Here is a 6,893-nt window from a genome sequence, read left to right on the forward strand (position 1 = left end):
TTGGAAAATGGCTGCAATGAAACAAAGAGTGAAAAATTTAAAGGGGTCTGAATACTTTCCGTACCCACTGTAAATACAATGTTTAAAAAATGTTCATGCCATGGGACCTTTAAGCCATTTATGGTTACTTTGCACACAATTAGGGCAAAGGTAGATAATGAGCCTTGATGATCATGTTTTTTTTATCATGTACAACCATTTTGTCTCTGAATTGAGGGGACTGAGAGCCCTCCCATGCTCCTCATGTTGCTGCCAGCCAGAACAAAGGAAATGGGTGGGACTTATAGAGCAGGTTATGATGAGAGGTCTGGTGAGAATGAATGGATCCATGCCCTGAAAGTGGGTGAAGGGTTACTGGAAAGTATGGCTCTATTCTACAGTTCCCATGAACCATTCATATACTGTAGCAAAGATAAATGAAGCATTGTCATTGGCATGTATTCCACGTATTTGTTGCTATATGCACCACATTGACTGCTGCTGTTATAGCACTGCTCTGGTCTGTGTAGAGAAGATGTCGGGGTGGATGGTTGAATACTAAAACACAGCCTTTCAAGTGCGGGAGTGGAGTTTGTGTCCACGAAGATGTAAAAGTAAAAAACACTAGACTTCCAACCAGGAAACAGGTGTTATTGTCCTGGGAGTACTCATTGAGGGGGCTGGTGTTTTAACCCAAACTACCCTCTTTTTTTGTAATCTTAACTAGTCGATTTGGTGTCTAATCTTAACTGATCGGCTACACTCACGTGCAACATCCTCTGAAACGCTTGGCAACTCATGGTGACAGATGCCCGTCTCCAAGTCCCCTTTTCTCGACTAAACTTAACTGTAAAGATTGCTTAACTTAACTGTGATGTGGCCGCCTAATTTTGCAGGGTGTCATACAAATTGGCATGCAGAATTTGTCACAAACGAACCTGTTCATGAGAATGCATTGAAAGTACTGGCATTATCATTTATCATTCATAATCTCTAAAGAGATTGATTTGAAAAACAGTGTCAGTTCAATCTAAAGAATGATCAACAAGGCTTCCTTGACCCTTTACAGATTTTTGAAACCACCTAATGACAAATGGTAAACCATTCATCTTGTTCTTAAGCCACCTCTTCTGATGTGGACACGCGTGGATTTAATATCCATGTCATTCCGTGCCACAACAATAACACAACCTCATTGCCCTATTTTCTCCTCCATACACCGCAAAACTAAGGATTGATTTTTTGAAAATAAAAGCAAGAAATAAGAGAAACACATCATGCCGCCTGGCAAGATACACAACCTCTCTCACCCTCGTGCGAAGGTCCACCAACAGAAGTAGTTGCCAGAGTGCTGGAGCATGAAGTACTAACAGCTTTGCCCAAGGCTAACTTCAACCTTTTTCAGTGGAATGGAATAGGAGATGTCTGGTGAATTTCTCATTGTTTATAGTCTCATTTCATGAAGAGATTAAGAGTGAGTCTCTTGCTTGGTGAAACAGGGAGAACCAGGGAAGCGAGAAGATCATTTACTTCTCTTGACAAAAAGAGCTTTCCTCTTAAGTGAAGCCGAGTGTGATTTAAGGGTTGAATTTGGCCAAGAGTAAGGTGTAATACAGAGTAATTGTACTTTCTACATTTGCTCACTGTCGAAAAATGAGACCCAATTCATAGTTATTTTTTTCAGGAGCCAGATGACGGATGGGCTATGCATCACAAAGGCTCTTCCCATATGTGTTGCATCTACAAACTGCATATCAACATGTTTTAGGTACAAATGCTTTGTTTTTCTTTATGATAAACGCAGCCATTGGTCCAAATCAGAGCTCAGAGTCAGTTAACGAACACTAATATAGCAGTAAACAATTATTTGCTATGCAAAGATATATGGATTAATGGAATCCTGAGCAGAGAATGAAGTCACACTCCCTCTGTGTGTGTTGTAATCAGAGTTTTTTCTGTTCTTTATCTTGATACCCAGTGTTGCCATGCCTTCATGGTAATGTCTGTGGGTGCCTACTTCATCAGTATCTGATGCAGAGGGCCATTTCCATGTACTGTAAAAAAATGTCACCAATCAATTTGAGGGCTGCCGTTTGAAGCCTGGAGTTTGCTTTATTTTGTCGCCATCTAGTTCTTTTGTGGGTTGTCACTTCCCGATGTCAGTCGTGTGCAAATTTGAGTTGTGCTTGCTCAGATTTAAACGGTTTACGGCCTAACGTGACATACGGAAATTTGTGAAATCCCTGAAATAACAAACTTTTCTCATTACAAACAATAACATAAGACTGAAATCATTTCAGAAACGTTGTAGCTATCTGTGGTTGTTCGACTGGTAACGTCAGCTCTAAATACCATTCAACTGACAGTCTTTGTTGTGTTTGATTGCTAGCTTGTAGCTAGCACTTTTTTTTAAAGTATGTCAGTAGAGCCCTTTTAAAGTTTAAAATGTGTTTATCATAAAACTTTTGCTCATTTGTGCTGGACGAAAGACTACAAAGAGTTGCAAAAAAAATAAAAGAGTTATCAATCTGGATGCTGTTTCTTATATGATTTTCCATCTACAATATAAAAAACGCTCAGTTTTTGTATGAAATGTAAGCAGTCATTATTCAGATCCCGGTTTGACCAAGGCTGATATTAAATGTGAACGTCTAGTTACCTCAGTAACATCATGTGTGCAAAGGCCAACAGATATCAGTGAAGTAATCACAGGATGGAAAAATGCAAGTGCATATTTCATGACAGTCTGTAGGCCTGAAGCCTCTGTGTCTTATATCTCAACCACACTGACTAAAGATGAAGGGATTGGTCAATTAGACCAAGTGGTGGGATATGCCTTAAAGCTCTCCTGGGATAGGCTTAAGATTGATGGACAATTCCTCTAATAAATTCCTCACTGAGCCTAGTCTTGGTCCACAGCGCTGCCACGACATTCCCGGATGGGGGTAAAAACGTGCTCTGGATTATTGGCTTTTCTTTAAACCAATCACAATTGTCATGGGTGGCACTAAGTGTTGGATGCAGCAATGGCGCCTCTGCAAAATAGCCTCTGGAAGGAACTTGTTTTGGTGGAACATGTGTATGTCCGAGCCTAACCTTTTCTGGGGTTAATGAAGAGAAAACAGAATGCAGAGAGTGGAATGGCTGGAAACGTGTGCTATGTACTTTTTCAGTCTTTCACTGTATAAAACAGGAGCCTTCATCAGGTGTTTGTCTCTGTTACGGCGCAGAAGACGCTTTGAATCTTCAACAAAGGCTCTGAGCTGCTCTCATATTGTCATATATTTGTGGAATGGGTGCTAGTCGTAATGATGTGGCATTTGTCTCTTGATGTTTTACAGTCGCGCTCAGCTTTGTGAGGCTCTGTCTGCCTGTCTTCCTAGACATGGAAAGCAGGTGTTTGACAGCTGATGGGTCTTGCTCTACTGGTAGCGCCTGGCTCATCTCTTCTCTAATGAGCTCCATGAGACGGATTGTTTATTTATCCTTCATTTGACTTTACAGCAAAAGTGAGACTTAACAAAACTGGTTCACTGCTGACAGGATGTGCTTACCCCTTTGAGGCAGCAGAGAGACAAGTTGCCTCCATAAGGTCTTTGAAGGTGGCTTAATGATTTTCCTCAATTAATGTGTTGGCCGTTGCATCGTCTGGCTGCCTCTGCGCTTCGGTCTGCTTTTATAGCACATTCTAGTTGCTGTGTGTTCAGTTTGAAGAATCAGTGGCATTTAGGTAGTGTGAGAGATATTGAGCGTGGGAGAAACCTGGAATATTGATTGGGGCTGCTGCAGTCTGTGTCACTTTTAATAATACCAGAACCTGAGAAATGGTGAGTGGTTATCAAGGTTTTGTCACAGTGCAATACACACGTTGTGCAGAGATGTCCAGCTCATCATTATATTGCACAGTTGTAAGACTTTCAGCAGGGCAAGGATGATCACACATTGTACCGACTAAATAATCCTTCCATTAAAATAGGATGAAAGAACACAGTAATTACACTTACATGGAAGTGTGACTAATCCTTGTACGTCCTGAGGTAGGAATATGTGATGAGCAGTACTCAACAATGCATCTGTTAAAAGAAAAAGCCCCAGGAGGATTTTCATTATCAGTATTTTGGTATGTTGTGCTGGAGTACTTGAGTTCTGGACTCAAATTGCTATTCTCTGGACTCGTGCCTTGGACTTGCGAATTGGAATAATTTGGACTTCTGGAATGGGACTCGGAAGTTGGATGAACTTTCTGACAATACTGTTATGTATTGCAAAATACAAAACCGCCTGTTTATATTTAATTACGGGGTAATATTTGAATAACAGAGGTGTATAGATTACCTGGAAATGTGTCTGGTAGTTTCTGTATAATCTCTTCGCCTCTGTTATTCTAAAATTACCATGAAATGTGTCTTGTCCTGCACGCACGTAACCCCGTGCAATCTGACCAGCAGCTAAACACCTTCCACCATCAAGCCCTGGAGACTGGGCTCATCGAAACACATGGAAAACATTCAAACTTCCCACAATAGTACCCATCATTAGAAAAAATATCTTGTTCATTAATTGATACTTGTTAGTCAGTACACACAGCACACATACCGATATGCTCTAATGCAGTTCATGACTTACTAAATCTGCTCAGTTACAAGTAAATAAAAAATGTATTTTTCTATCATTTAGGCTCAAATAACTGCTTATTCTTCTTCCCTTGGCTGGACAAAGAGTTCCTTTCTGGAACAGTACTTTAAAATTTAGGCTTATTTAAGTCTTACTGACAGCAACTTCAAATACATGCAAAATGACAAAAGCCAGTAAGCATCCAGTTTAATGCAAAAGCTACAGACTTAAAATACTGACTATGTGTATGCAATGTAGGCAAAATGAGCAAATGTAATTTGAAGGAGCTATGAAAACTTAATGAAAACACAGTAGGAGGCCATGATACAATGTTTGTAACAAAGCTAGCATTTCCGTGATTGGTTTGCTCAGTATCTTGTCTATTAATAACAAGAGGCCAAAAGAACAGGGGCAGAGAAGGTTGGATTGGAAGAGGAGAAATGTTTTGTTAGGGAAACCATGCGGTGCACTAAGCACCCATGGAAGCTGAGGAGACTCAGCCACAGCTAAAGATGATGGATTGTATCACGCTACAGGCAGGGAATAGTAAAAATAAGTAGTAGAAAAGAAAGTGGGGGTAGAAGGTGGCAATGCTCACCATCCCATGCCTTTATTCCAGGAGGTGATGGAGCTTTTTATGTTGTTTATGGCATGTATTGTACAAACTCTACTGCCTCCTGGCTCCACTAGGTGTTTTAGCGGAATAGAGTTGAATTATCCATTTAGTACCAGAGGGGCAGTTCATGACCTCTTCCTCTTTCACTCCCCCGCTCCTCCATCAGCCGCCCACAGTGGCAGCCACGGTCAAGGTTAGCACCGTTGCTACTCTGCATTTTATTTCTACTCAGTTGTTTGGTGAGTAAAGCAGTCCAGGGAAGTCTGCCAGACAGCTTTTGCATGAATATACTCCGATACAGAGCTGGTTTCAGGGAAAGAAAATGACCAAGATATATATTTCTGTTACCATGGTGCCTGAGAACTTGTATGTACCAGAATATCAGAAAGATTTAAAATGTCAGTAATACAAAAAGAGATCAGAGGGAGGGTTGGAACTCCATAAATACATGAAGTTTATCCAACCAGTATAAAGCAGACAATAACAGAGAAAAGCTATGTGTTAGTGTTGAACTCACAAATTGCTACTGGCGAAACATTTCAGCGTCATTTCACTTTAATGATACTAAAAAGTTACCTTTTAAAAAAGACAAACAAAATAATGGAATGTATAACCGTTTAGGAAGATGCATTTAAATGTGATACAGTTGGTGGAGCAACTTGCATAGAACCAAACCTAACCTACACATATTCCATAAACTACAATGCTCCTGGTAATACACCTGTAGAACAAAATGGTCCTTAGGTAGCCTATTATTGCTGGGAATGCAGTGGTATTAGGCTACATTGACATTTACAGTACATACAAACAGGGGGCAAAACATTGGCGTCAGTGTGGGTGTTGCCAACTGTCTCTGTTTGTGGCCGTTGAGACTGCAACACAACTCTGGAGATTCCAAACCAAAACGGGGTCAGAAGAGTTTCCAAATGTCTCCCGTTTAGGGGTTTGGAAAGGCCAGAGCAGGGGGAACGAGAGGTCTTTTACATAGACCTTAGTGGTCCGCTAATAATGGATTTGACGTCTCTTTTATATAGACCTCAGTGGTCCGCTAATACTGGATCTGAAGTCTCTTTTAAATAGACCTTAGTGGCCCGCTAATGCTGTATCTGAAGTCTCTTTTATATAGACCTTAGTGGTCCCCTAATACTGTATCTGAAATCTTTTTTATATAGACCTTATTGGTCCGCTAAAACTGGATCTGAAGTCTCTTTTATATAGACCTTAGTGGTCTGCTAATACCATATCTGAAGTGTCTTTCCCAAAATTCCGAATTTGTGCAGAATTACAGCCACGAGAGCCAGTCCCACAACGATCTTTCCTTAGTATGTGTCATTTCTAAGTCTGTAGCTTTTGGACAAGATGGAGTCTGGGGGGGCCTTGACCAACTGCCACTTTACTCGTTTGAAAGCCATGATGTCTCTCTCTCATGGGTGGGCAAAGCAGAGAAAGGGAAGGTAACCTTGCCCCTTATGACCTCGGGATACCCAGGGCTTGGTTTACACCTATCCCAATTTCAAGCCATTGGGGGCCATAAGCAGGCAGGGGGGACACATATAAAATTTAAAAAACCTCATAAAGTGAAATTTCCATGCCATGGGACCTTTAATTAAAAGGCATCAACTGAGACTATAAGGGGATGATGAAGAACCGAAATCTGCATGGTGGCTCTAATGTTCTGAAGGAA

The sequence above is a fragment of the Etheostoma cragini genome, chromosome 2, assembly GCF_013103735.1.
Source record: "Etheostoma cragini isolate CJK2018 chromosome 2, CSU_Ecrag_1.0, whole genome shotgun sequence".
Classification (NCBI taxonomy): Eukaryota; Metazoa; Chordata; class Actinopteri; order Perciformes; family Percidae; genus Etheostoma; species Etheostoma cragini.